The 14,620-nt window shown below is 35.9% G+C and overlaps 1 long non-coding RNA gene across 1 annotated transcript in view; it reads left to right on the top strand.

Annotated features, from left to right (window-relative positions):
* Positions 1-14,392, top strand: part of LOC116269177 — a 219,688-nt gene extending 205,296 nt beyond the window's left edge. Inside the window, exons 3-4 of the long non-coding RNA XR_004176595.1 lie at positions 8,911-9,050; positions 13,149-14,392. This is a non-coding gene — a long non-coding RNA (uncharacterized LOC116269177). The remainder of the gene's footprint in view (positions 1-8,910; positions 9,051-13,148) is intronic.
* Positions 14,393-14,620: the final 228 nt, after the last annotated feature.

The raw sequence follows: 14,620 nt of genomic DNA, 5'->3' as shown, positions 1-14,620 counted from the left end.
TAGCCGGGCGAGGTGGCGGGCGCCTGTAGTCCCAGCTACTCAGGAGGCTGAGGCAGGAGAATGGCGCAAACCCGGAAGGCGGAGCTTGCACTGAGCTGAGATCCGGCCACTGCACTCCAGCCTGGACGACAGAGCGAGACTCTGTCTCAAAAAAAAAAGAAAATAGCCAAAATTAAGTATTACTTCACATCCTGCTATACAGTAGAAAGTTGTAATAATTAGCAAATTAGTAGTTTTTAGTTGCAGCGACCCTTTATACACCTGTTCTTAGACTAATTGGGAACGAGACCATGTGACCTCTAAGTGCCTTTAACCTTAAATTAATTGTAAGTCTCTAAAACCTAGGATTAAAGTTTCAATATATTAGGAAACATTCTTTTTTTTTTTCTTTCTTTCTCTTCACCACAAAGGCTTTGGTAAAAACAAGTGGGAGATAATTTATCTTTCTAGGCTAAACTTTAATTTGATTATTTTAATACCAATGACACTAAATTTCACAAGATTAATAAAACACATTTGAGGCTGATTAAATAGTCACTTCTAATCATACTCACTCCTTAACTTGCTTAAAAATTATGATCTTAGAGGTACATTTCTATCTCTAATAGAAATATTAAACTGCAAGCAAGAATAATTTCTGAGCCATGGGATTCTTCTCTGAGGGCTTCTGCAAATGTTAATATTCTCTTTTGTTCAATTAACACACACACACACATTCCTAGCAAAATATTTTGGTTAAAAGTCATGTTTCTTACTCAAAAGGATATAAAAATGTCAAATGGTAATTGAAAAATAAAGTGGCTTAAATGAGATATGCAGACTGCCAATTTATGTTTTCTTTAGAAACCTATAAAAGAAAGAAAAAAGCAGTAGAATTTTACAAAGGAAAAACAAAAGAAGAAAAAAGACAAAACAAAAAGACAATCCTGACAAAGAAAAACAAACAAAAGAAATATTTATATAAACTGAAAAAAGCATTAAAAAATCAGACATCTTGATTTCTGGCTCTTTGGGGATCTAGTTAATAAACAAAAGCATCAATTGGGTCTCTACCAAATTCAAGAAAATACACCAGATAACAAAGTATTTGAAGGAAAATAAGACATCTAACAAAGTAGGGAAAATTGTATGCAGGCAGAATGATATGACAAATTGAAAATAAATATAAAATCAAAACATGTGGCTAGGCGCGGTGGCTCATGCCTGTAATCCCAGCACTTTGGGAGGCCAAGGCGGGCGGATCACTTGAGGTCAGGAGATCGAGACCAGCCTGGCCAAAACGGTGAGACCCCCATCTGTACTAAAAATACAAAAAATTAGCCAGACGTGGTGGTGTACATCTGTAATTCCAGTTATTCGGGAAGCTGAGGTGGGGGAGTTGCTTGAACCTGGGAGGTGGAGGTTGCAGTGAGCCGAAATAGTGCCACTGCACTCTAGCCTGGGTGACAGAGTGAGACTCTGTCTAAAAACAAACAAACAAACAGACAGACACACACACAAAAATCAAAACGTGAAACTTTTTATTAAAGTGTTAGGAAGCAATCCATTTAATCATTTTATTTTTCACATAAGTGCCATGGAGTAAATTGTCACTGATTTAGAATGTTTACAATAGCCCATGGTTTACAATGCTTGTCTACAGAAATACTTAGATGAAGACCAAAGTACAAATTTCCATTGCCTTTTGCTATGCATTTGCACTTCATGGTTTTGCACACTTTCTAAGTCTCCTAAAAATCCATGGTCTAAAAGAAATAACAGCCTTCTCACATCTGACTAAACCTTGTCCATATCACTCTTAAGAATACAAATTTCAGGAAATAATGTGAAGTGGTGTCAGCAGGATGAGGGAATAGGAGGTCATAGACTGCACTACAATAACCAAACTGAGGCTCAGCTCCTCTTCACTTAGAAGCCAAAACTCCAGAAACAAGGGTTGGTGTGAGGAAAAGCAGGTTTATTCTGGAGCTAACAACTTAAGGAGATGGTGAACTTGCATTGCAAAGACCATCTCTCTTTTTTCTGACTGGCCAAAGGAGTTTTAAAAGGTAGGGGCTTGGGAAACTGTGCAGAAGTTAGCTAAGTGCAGGTTAGCATGTCCTGTTCCAATGATTATCTTGAGTAATGGGCCATTTGGTTTCCTGGCAGGCATCAGCTAGATTGCAGCAGGATTGAACATTAAATGCTCAGCCTTTTTCCAGGGATGGGCATTTCACAGCCTTGATTTTATGTCAAGGTTAGTTCTTGGAGTTCTTAAGCAAGTGCACAGTAAAACATTGTGAAAGAATGACTAGTTACTTTTAAGAAGGGAGTCACTGCCTCGGTTACAAATTCTCCACTGTCAATTTCTTATTCCATTTCTATGGAAAAGGGGCATCTACTCTAGTCTAGTTACTTCCTGCTGAATGGGGGTGTTGACTGTGGACTTTGGAATGAGACTACTTGACCCAGTAGCGTGCAATGTTCAGGTCTGTTTTGTTTGTTTTTTGTTTTATTTTTGGGTCCTTAGGAGGACCCAATTCGAAGTTGGAAAGAATATAGGGCCATTTCTGAGGTGAGTGTTCCCATTAGAAGTAAATTTATAAACGGGAGTTAGTATAGTGCCTGGAATCTTAACAAATGTGGCTTTTTTTTTTTTTTTTTTTTTTTTAAGTATCAGTTGGTTTTCTCACCATGGCAGAAACCTGAAATGGCCTACTATAAAATATGTTAAAAGGACTCAATTTGTGCCTGTTTCAGGAAGCCATTTACATTTATAACAGGGCAACTGACAACACCTTCTCTCAAGTTGAATGGGTTTTTGGACATATTTTGACAATGCTTTTTTTTGTCTTAGATTGTGGTCTCCAAGATGACAATCAAAAGGTTGTAGGAAGAGGAAAGTCACAATTTCGCCTGACATTTCTGTAAACCAAAATACTAGCAGTGGTCTAGTATTTTGAAATATTAGTCTTCTTTGAAACAGAGGATAGACAGGAGTTAACTAGAGAATATATGGTCCCCATATCAATATGAAAGTCAGTAAATTTGCTTCCCACTGTTAATTGTACCTGGGCTGCTGTATGGATATAATGACAGGTTGGTTAAACATACATATTCAACAGGTTATAGGATAAGTTATGAATATTTGTGAAGGTGATTCTGACACATGCATACTGAACAAACATACACGTAACATATGAATTACGTTCACCTTGGAGTGGAGACCTAAAATTTAAAGTATTACAACTAGGTCCTATACATCAAAAGGTTTTTGTCAGTACACAAAGGCACACAAATACACAATCTCTGTAAACTAGTCAGAACCAGTCCATGGTCAGTGGTATTCTTATCTTGGGAAAGTTACTGAAATCAGTCTCTTGTCCATTCAAAGTTATAGTTATGTTAGTCGAACATGGGCAGGGAGCATGGGAGGTCTGTTAGCATCTGCTGGAAGTGCAAATCATTTTAATATCGTTTATCTCGAGGCCAGTGCTTGTTTAGCTGCTGGAGAAAAACAAAAACCATGTGGCAGTTAGAACGTAGTTTATTCTTTAAGTGTAGAGGTGCATGACTTGGCCCTTGCCTGACATGGACTTAGGTTCTATTTATAATTTGGTATCTTATTGCCACAAAGAATGTTTTGTCAGTTTTATGATCTGTATTTTAACTTTAATGCTGGTCAGCTGTTGTGTCTAAACCATAAAAGGGAGTAAGTATAATGAGACATGACTGACCTTTTATACCATCATGGCTGGGAACTGGGTTTTTAATTTTTTTTTTTTTTTTTTTTTTTGGAGCTGGGGGTTGGGGTGTCCTCTTGGCTCCTTGGTCTGTTCAGTCAGTGGAGGACTTATGATTTTTGTTGTTGTTGTTGTTTATATTCCTCCTTTTTTGGGCAAGATAGGCCAGAGACAACATCAATGGCCAAGCTTTTATTTTGTCCCATATCATTGCCAGAGTTGTGCGGCTACCTGTCCTGGGTCCATCATGTCCCTCAGTGGGACTCCTATGACCAAAGGACTTCGAGCCAGAAGACTTACAGCCAATTAATCATTCCAGACTAGGCAGGAATGTAGGAGGGCAGGCACTCATTAGCTCTTAAAACCTTTTAGGCAACATAAGAGTTAAAAACTAAAAGCAAAAATGCAAGGTGACAAAATTGAATAATTTATAAGTTCTACATATCGAGCTGCTGTTTAAGCATCGGTATACCCATCTTTGATTTCAAGGGTCTGAACAAATTTTATCCTTCAAAATTCACTCTTATACTCTCATGCATCCACCTCTTCTACAATAATCCTTGGGCTTAGAGGGAGGGTGCTTGACATTATATAGCTTTAGTAGCAGTGCATAGGCAAGCCAAAACATATTGACTCAGTAGGATTGCACAATTTTCAAATTTTGGAGATATTAGGCAGAGAGATATTTTTTGTTATTGTAGTACCCAATTTCTGTAAGCTGTAAATAGCTCAAAAGGAAAACAAACAAACAAACAAAAACGTTTTCTTGACTTTGGAAAACAAAATATAGAGAATTAGCAATGTTTTAAATAAAAAGGTCATAAGCCTTTTTCAAGTCTTGATAATGACAGAAAAGGAAGCTCACAGGTAGTTAAACCTTCAAATTATTTAGCGATATAGATTGGCTGTGTCCCCACCCAAATCTCATCTTAAATTGTAGTTCCCATAATCCCCACGTGTCATGGGAGGGAGGTGGTGGGAGGCAACTTAATCATGAGGGTTGTTACCCTCATGCTGTTCTCATAATAGTGAGTTATCACATGATCTGATGATTTTATAAGGGGCTTTTCCCCCTTTGCATTGCAATTCTCCTTCCTTCCACCATGTGAAGAAGAACATCTTTCCTCCCTCTTCTGCCATGATTGTGTTTCCTGAGGACTCTCCAGCCATGCTGGACTGTGAGTCAATTAAACCTCTTTCCTTTACAAATTACCCAGTTTTGAGTATATCTTTAGTAGCAGCATGAGAATGGACTAATACATTTAGCATCAAGGATCTAGAAGCAAAATTATTAAATGAGTCTTAGTGTCTTTGTATTAGGGCCTGTCCACATGTTTCATGAAAGCAGTTAAATATTTTAATTGTCACCTTCTCCCAGGTCTGAAGTCCAGCCTTTGGTTAACTTAAGTTTGGTGTCAGATACTTGCATCAACATTTAAGATTTAGCAGCAGTTCATGGACATGTATATCCAGGAATCAAAACCTTGTAACTTAACAGCACAAGGATTAGTTAATAGCACCTAGGACCTTTTCAAGGAGCTTGAGGTGGTGATATTGGAGTTTATGACCTGATTTAAGAGTTACAAAAAGATTCTACAACCTTGTAGTCATTCATTTTATAGCTTTGTTAAGTCCCCAGCAATAAGTTTAGGTCAGACACTTAGGATTTTGATTTCAAGAATATTTATTAAAGATGTTAAAAGGCTCAAAATATTTCACCAAAACAAAAAAATATTTGTTTATTTAACCAAGATTGATAATAAAATTAAAAGACTTTAAAAGCAATATACAAAGTTATATGAAAATAAATACCTTAACCTTTTTAAATTTTAGTTTTCCTAAAGAATCAGAAACCTTCAAATATAATATAGAAATTATTTTGCTATTAACAAAATGTAAAATCTTTGTTTTTTAAGCCAAGTACCAAAAAGGCAAAGACAACTTTCTGCAGTGTAATTGCTTCTCCTTATGGGAAGCCCATTTAGGTAACCCAAAAGTCAAACCTGTTGAAAAGAGCATACGAATGTAATCAGACACAGGAAGAGTCTGTTCAAGGTTATGAGTATAGCAGGGGAATACAAGACTCTTAGTAACAGCATGAGAAGTTCCTGATTACATTGAAAAATTTAGACTTATCAAGAAAAATCAAGAGTACAGATAAAGTTATACTGGAGGTAAACATTGCTTTTTTAGACCTTTAAGATAAAACATCTTAGTATTAGGCCACAATAACAGTTGGAACTAGAGGAAAAAAATTTCAGGAGTGATGAAAAAACTGAAGGAGAGAGTTGTCATCTCAAGCCCTCTCAAGGGGAGGAAAAGCTGAAAGCAACAAGACACAACAAATGTTGAGCCTCTGAGATATGAATCTAAGAAGTTTTTAAAAGAAATTGGTTAAAAATCAAAAATCAAAACCTCTTGTAATTTCCCTAAAAGCAAAGCAATACCTTAAGTAACCCTTGTTTTGATGTAGGCTAACCTTTAGAAAGACTATTATAATGGTTTCCTTTTTAATTATAACCAACTTATTTAATTATTTACAACATTCCTTTTATAAATGCTGTTTCTTGTACCTTATAACCAGTTACGCAGCCCATTTATAACATTTTTTTACTTTCTTACTTGTCTTACATTACACCTTTTTAAAAATAACCAGTCATTTTACTTTAAGACAAAAATTTACCACACAAGATCTTTTTTAGATAAAATTATTATTTTTAACAATTTTACTTACCAAAAATATTTTCATATTCATAACTCTTCTCACATCTCTTTTACTTCCTATTTTATTTTTACTTTTTTAACTTTTGAATAACTTCTAAATTATATAAAATTATTTTTCTCAAGAACACAACTTATAGAATTATATAAGAATTATATATTAACTAGAATTCTTATTCTTAGTAACCTTAAATTTTAGTGAAAACCTAGGAAGCAAGAAATCCTGAACTGTCCATCAGATGTGAACATTTTATAGATGAAACCACTCCACAATTTTAGAAATATATTTTCCTACATTATAACCCTTTCTTAGAAATGACACAAATATTCAATAAGCATCCAAAATAATTTTAAGATTTTAAAATTACATAAAAAGTTTACCTGGAAGCATTTATCCTATTTTTATGCACTTAATTTTTTTTATTGTTAACAGTTTATCTAGATGACTTATGAAAAATGAAGATATTAGACAAAACTAGTTGTCACTTAAAGTTATTTCTCTCTTATTCATTTATAAAGCTTGTGAACATCAGGTGTTCACCTGAGTAAGAACCTTAAACACAAGGGCATTTTGCCAATAATTCAGAAGCCTCAGCTGTTTTTATTGAACCTGAAATATTTAGCAAAGGTAGATATAAAGTAATTGGTGTGAGAAAACACTTTAAATAGTCCATTTTCAAGGCATAATAAATGTAAGTACGTGCAGCCAGTCTGTGGATGTAACAAACCACACAGCTCGTGCACCTAGAAGGTCAATAAGCAAATATAATGTAGAGGAGAGGTCAGCCCATAAAAGGGAAGAAAGTTTTCTTATTGGGAAATCAAAACTTAAGTGGGGAAGGACGACTGGGGTATAACTTTTTAAGGGGGATAATGAAACTTAGGCAACATCCCGGAAGATTGTAACCCCATAGTACTTGACTAGTGAGGAACTGGGGGAGGGACTTATTACATTCTAGGGCATAAATTACCTGCTGTAACAGCCCCAGGTGTGCCTGCCTACCAGATGGCCAATCTTGCAAGACTGCCATTAAAAGTCTCGTTTCTGCTGTTCTTCATGTCTCCAAGGGTTTGGTCAGGTGAATGTGTGTTTCTCACAATTGGTATATCCAGACAAAAATGAATGCCAACAATTTGGAAGATATTTCTATTTTTATTACATTAGTGATTTCAAAACCATTTTTTATTTACCAAAAGTTACTAAATGTACATGAACTTGAAAAACATTTTGACTGACTTAATTTATGAATACTCATTTATTTATAATCCGGTTTGGTATATGTTAGACACAACACACATATTCACATACATAAGCACATATAAATATGTATACACACATACAAACCAAGATCCAATAGCTTTTACCTCAGAGCTCTAGCCATCAGAGTGTATAATAAACTCACTGGCCTATAAAAGATAGCTGTATCCAAAATTTTTTCATTAACACAATTGGGGCCGGGCACGGTGCTCACACCTGTAATCCCAGCACTTTGGGAGGCCGAGGCAGGCGGATCACGAGGTCAGGAGATTGAGACCATCCTGGCTAGCATGGTGAAACCCTGTCTCTACTAAAAATACAAAAAAATTAGCCAGGCATGGTGGCGGGCACCTGTAGTCCCAGCTACTTGGGAGGCTGAGACAGGAGAATGGCATGAACCCGGGAGACAGAGCAGGCAGTGAGCTGAGATTGCACCACTGCAAGCCAGCCTGGGTGACAGAGCGAGACTCTGCCTCAAAAAAAAAAAAAAAAAAAAATTGGAACCTGTACACATGGCTAAACTTTGTCTCAATAGGTAATTGCATGAAAGCTGATGACCAAAATTTTTGGTAAAGCACTTTAGACACCAGTTTAATTTTTGAAAACTCTTTTACCCTTTTTTTTTAAGTTTCAAGAGTTTTCAATGTTTACATTTTAACTAGAACTGGATGAACTGTGTAAGAAAAACAAAATATCCCAAGTAAGTTTGAATTAAGTGAGTTTTATCTCAATATTAGTAGCTCAATAGCTACAGATTCAAAGTAGACAGAAAAGAGAGAAATAGGGAGCTTTAGAAGCCTCTACTTAACTCTATAGTTGCTGGTTAACCGTTTGAGCCCTGAATTTTTCTTGCTGTAATTTGCCTATCAGTTTAAAATGTGCACAAAAATGGGGATAATATGTAACCAGCTGGAGTCCCAGAAAATCTGGCATGTCTTTGAAGTTTCATGTTTCACCTTTTAAAAAATTAAAAACCAACAAACATACAGAAACCAAAACAGAGCACTCCCAAGCTAATTCCCAAAAAAGGGAGACTGAAGAGATGTCTTCAAAATCCTTATCTCATACCAAACAGTACCACAAATGACTCATGCTAGGTCCAAATGGCACAAGCCCAAAAGGTAGAGACTGAAGATTCCTGGTGTGCACACAAGTTTGACTTACACAATCTTGGATCCATCAGCTCTCAGATACTGCTTTTCCTTGCAGTGACTAAGCATTGCAATCAGTTGATGTCATGAAGAGGAAAGAAGAAAGATTCCCTGAGACAAAAGCATTCTTAGCAGCTGCTGAGACCCAGAAATCCCAGCTACAAGGATGGTCTTGCTACCAAAACACCAGGGGTTCATGTAGGTTCTGGGGTTCATCTAGGTTCTGCTGCTCACTGTATAGAAAGCTAATGACTGACACAATGAGTATTGCCAAACGCCAAGGAAGAAGGCTTTAATCGAGTGTTCCAGTGGAGATGGGAGCTCAGTCTCAAATCCATCTCCCTGATGTACTGAAAGTTGGGGGTTTATATAGCAAGGGAGAAATGTAACTATGTATGATAAAACAGGATCTCAGGAGGAGTAAGAAAGCAATCATGATGAATGAGGGGCCTGGCATTTCATTATCTGCATGCCTTGATCTGGTGAGTTTCAGTTCTCTGATACTTTTTGAAAGGTCTGGGAATATTTTCCTTGGGAAGGAACTCAGATAAAACAAATATAAGTTTCAAGCCTTAAGTTTGCCTGGAGAATACTGCACTGGCAGTGAGCTGCACTCTTTTTTTTTTTCTAATGGGGAAATGGATTAAGACCAGAGGGTCAATTTCTATGTTTATCCAAAGACAGCTGTCTACGGGACTATTGGGTTAGTTTCAGGTTTTATAACCTGATATGATTTGGCTTTGTGTCCTCACCCAAATCAGTTTTGGCTTTTGAGCAGTGAGCAGCTAAACCTGAGTTCAGTTGCACTACCTGCCACAAAAAGTTTAACTAGCAACTATCCACAGAGAAAAATGCCTTGGTGAAAGCCTCCCAAACTGGAAATAAGCCTGAGTCATCTAGGTGGCTCATAAAATGTAATAAAACCCACATGGGAATGATAAGAGAAATGGTCTTTGACTGTGTTGCCCCTCCGCAACCCCAAGTCAGCACAGTACTACATAGAAAGGATCCCCCAGGGATCATGCTTTCTACAGAGAAAAAATGGAAGCAGAGATTGACATTTAGATTCCCTAGCATTTTTAAACACTTTCCAGGGTGGCTAAACTACCCAGGGGTCAGGTAGAAACAAAGACGGTGGAGCCCACAGCACCCAGCACACATCTTGGTGGTAGCTCTGCATACCTGCCAATAGTATCAGAGCTCATGAAACTCAGCTGGTCACTCGCAAAACTAATAAAAAGTTTTACCTGCCTGGAATCTGTAGATGGCCAACCTGAAGGACCAGCCTTGGATTGTACCTTGGGGCCTCACCCAGGAATGGAGACAACTAGTACAGCGAAATTTAGCAAAGAACAGGGGCTAGTTCTACAACTCCTGGGAGGTTAACAGCACTTGGTAGAAATCAGGGGTTAGATTTGCACCCCTCCCACAGAATTTAAATAGCACTCAATTCAGCCTCAAAGCTCACCCCCAAACCCTGTGAAGGCAGAGAGGTAAACTTCCACTGTGCGTTTCTGATTTGCATAGCAACTGGTCCTGTCCATTCCAATCAGCAACCGCACCTAACCTCAGGGCCCCTCCTGCAACCTTGTCCAACTGATGAACTCAAATAGCAGTACCATATGGCCATGGAATACAACGTGTGGGCTGGCCAAATTAGAGGCGATTGCAGTGCTCATCCAGCACCTCAGCATAATCGCGGAGCCCAGCCAGCTGCCCCACCTCAACTCAGACTAAAAGCAACAGCTCAGTCATTTAGAGAATCTAAAGCAAGTTCTGCTCCCCAGTGTTGTTATCCTTGACTCATCCATAATCACCAGCTAAACAGTGAAGGTTTATCCCTGACAAACACACCAGGAACCCAGAAAAGGTAGCTGTCTCTTCAAATGCAAAGACAGCAACACCAGAAGGCAAGGATTGCAAAGAACCAGGAAATTATGACACTTCAAAAAAACAAACAAACAAACAAAAAACAACAAAACAAAACAAAAAAAAACAGCACCAGCAAAGCCTCAACAATAATGGTCTCTTAAAAAAAGGAGATCTATTAAATGATATTAAATGACAAAGAATTCACAATAATCTTTTTTTTTTTTTTTTTTTTGAGACGGAGTCTTGCTCTTGTCACCCAGGCTGGAGTGCAATGGCATGATCATCTCAGCTCACTGCAACCTCTGCCTCCCATGTTCAAGCGATTCTCCTGCCTCAGCCTCCCGAGTAGCTGTGCTTATAGACGCCTACCACCACACCTGGCTAATTTTTATATTTTTGGTAGAGATTGGGTTTCACCATATTGTTCATGCTGGTCGCAAACTCCTGACCTCGTGATCTACCTGCCTCGGCCTCCTGAAGTGCTGGGATTACAGGCCTGAGTCACTGCACCTGGCCAGAATAATCTCTTAAAGAAATTCAATGAACTACAATTTACCCTTGAACCATGAGTTTGAACTGTGGCAATCCACTTATATCTGGATGTTTTTCCACCTCTGCCACTCCTGACACAGCAAGACCAATCAATCCCTCCTCTTCCTCCTCCTCCCCTGCCTAAACATGAAGATGATGAGGAAGAAGATATTTATGATGGTTTACTTCTACTTAGTGGATACTCATATATTTTCTCTTCCTTATGATTTTCTTAATAACATTTTTGTTTTTCTAGCTTACTTTATTGTAAGAATACAGTATGTAATACATTTAACATATAAAATATGTGTTAATTGTTTATATTATTGGTAAAGAATGTCAATAGTAGGCTATTAGCAGTTAAGGTTTTGGGGAGTCAAAAGTTATATGCAGATTTTCGACTGCATGAGGGGTCAGCGCTCCTAACCCCTAAGCCGTGTATTGTTCAAGGGTCAAATATACAACTATAATTTGTCAATTTCCAACTTAAGAAATGAAAAAATTAAAAAACAAAAAACAAAAAAACTATAAATTATAGACATTATATTTGTGTGAATTTTCAGTTTCTGAAACATGTTTTTAATATTTACATGAAATAAAAGCAAATACCCAGTGTAGGAGAAAATAATCTTAAATTTTACCCGCTGTTGATCACTTATGTGGTAAATAAACTCTGAGTGAACACATTACTTTATTGTTTTCTTTTCTTTTTTCTATATCAAACCAGATTTTTAATTCAACAATGAAGTTTCAATGCAGTATATTATTTCTTTCATGTTTTAAAACTTTAAAAAATTACATACATGTATAGTAAAAGCAGACAAATATATATAAGAAATACAAATTATTAATTCAGAATAGTTAACTCTGGTAAGAGAAGGAAAAAAGATGAGAGGGATTGGAGAGGAGCTCGAGAAATACTCCAACTAATATTTCGTTGCTTAAAATAATACACTAAGTAAATATGGTAAAATATTTAATTAGCAAAGTTAAATTGTGGGTAACTGAGTCTTAATTCTATTATTCTCTATCTATGTTTCAAATAATTCATTAAAATAAAGAAAATAAGATATCCCTTCACTAATAACAAAACCCATAAAGAATCTTGGCTATTCTTAGCAAATAGTATGAAAGATAGTTTTAGACATTTGCTAGATATTAGATGATATTATAAAAGTCTGAATAAATACAAGAGACAACAACTTTCTGGATAACTTAACCCTTTAACCCTCAATTCTCCCAATATATGTGTAAAGTCAATATATTTCCCAAACAAAATCTAATCATCATACTTGTATATTTATTCCAAAATGTCCTAAAATAGAAGTCATATATATATATATAATGAAAAAGTCTAACATATATTTATTACATACATATATATGTAATGAAAAGGCACAGGTATAGGAATAAAAACAATGAGCTATTGACACATGAATAGGACACAGGAACAAAGAGACTAGAAGGCAATGCCCATGTAAAGTCATATGTCTATGAGAATTTCATGCATAATAAAGCTGTTATGACAAATCATTGGGTAAACTATTTTGGGTAAAGGGCCTATCAAATAGAAAAAAATAAACTTGGATTCTTTTATAAAATTATGTACAGGTATACAAATACATTCTAAATTGCCTACCTCTGAATGGTAAAACACCCATTAATGCAAAGATTTGGCAAAGCTCTGGGAAAATACCCTCTTTCTCTCCTCAGAGGAGATTAATTGCTATAGACATTCCAAAACCTAATCCAATAGAACTATTGAAAGGAAATATTTATGTGTTTTATTACTCAGTAGAAACACTCCAAGGTACATTGCCCACTTTCATACAGATCAATATGGAAAAATGAATGAATAAATGCTTAAAGTAGCTGTTTCTGTTTACTTCTCAGGGAATGAAAATGTAACATATGGGATCCACATAATGGAATTACTATTCAATACTCAGAAGCAATTAACTACTTTTATATAAAGCAACACTGATGGATCTTAAAAAATACAATTTTGAGGAAAAATGTAAGAAACTGCATAAGATATTATTTTATAGAAATATTTTAAGGAAATAAATACATATATAAGAACATACAGTTGTAGCTAAAGTATTTGTCACATGTAGAGTGTAGAGTAATAGACACTGGAGACTTGAAAGAGTGGGAGGAGGGTGAGGAATGACTCAGAAATTACTCAGTGGGTACAATGTGTGTTATCCAGATGATGGTTATATTAAAAGCCCAGACTTCACCACTACTCAATATATCATGTATCTAAACTTCCCTTGCACCTCTTAAATTTATACAGATAAAAAAGTATATCTGTTATATACATATACATATATTTATGTGTTTGTTTATTTCTACAAATGTAAATAACTTAAACCCTAGAACAACTTAAGATACAGATATTGTTAACTTTGTAGAAGAACTGGTGTAGACTATAAGTAACATGAATAGTCACGAACACAGCTAGGATACAATTGAAGCTAGTATTCAAACCTTGTCTGTCTGACCCCGGAATTCACAAGCTTAAACAACTGTGTGTGCTTCTTTGCATATATCCACTATTTTAGTGTTTACCTCAGAGAGAAAGAAGCATACATGGGGATGGATAATAATATGAAACCAGTTAGCATCTTGGATGTACTGATGAGAATGTTGTGCAATTAACTTGACTCTGTGAACCTGAAAAGCAAAAGAGGACCAGAAAAAAGAGAAGGTCAGGCATCGTGGCCCACACCTGTATTCCAAGCACTTTGGGAGCCTGAGAAAGGTGCATCACTTGAGCCCAGGGGTTTAAGACCAGCCTGGGTCTCTTTAAAAAAAAAAAAAAAAAAGAAAAAAGTAAATAAACTCCTGAGAAACTAAAGAGTCTAAGTGATCAGCATAAATACTGTCAGGGAAAAGACCGGAATACAAAAAAATTCAAATTTTAGGGATGAATATGTTTAAACTTCAGTGACCATCTATTACTTGTGTTTTACTATGCAGTATATCTGAGATATTAAGCAATATCATATATACTTAGATATTTTTATTATTAATAAAAACCAGTATATCTTCGATATTGCTTAATATCTAAGATATTTTATTAATAAAAATATAATTATTAATGCTTATTAGTACATTTCTATGTGATCTTGGATAACATTTAACATATTTTTGTCTAAATGTTTTATTACTAAAATGTACTATTCCTTAAGAGTTTTTAATTGTAATATAAACCTCAATGGAATATTTGAAATCCTAAAATAGATTTAGTAAAGAGATTTTTCATCAATCATTTAGTGATATTGAATGCTTAATTTAACTTTTGTTTGTTTGTTTGTTTGTTTGTTTGTTTTGGTTGCTCTTTTCCCTTTTTTTTCTCC

This window comes from Papio anubis, chromosome 10, assembly GCF_008728515.1.
Source record: "Papio anubis isolate 15944 chromosome 10, Panubis1.0, whole genome shotgun sequence".
NCBI lineage: Eukaryota > Metazoa > Chordata > Mammalia > Primates > Cercopithecidae > Papio > Papio anubis.
This window is presented reverse-complemented; position numbering and strand designations above follow the sequence as displayed.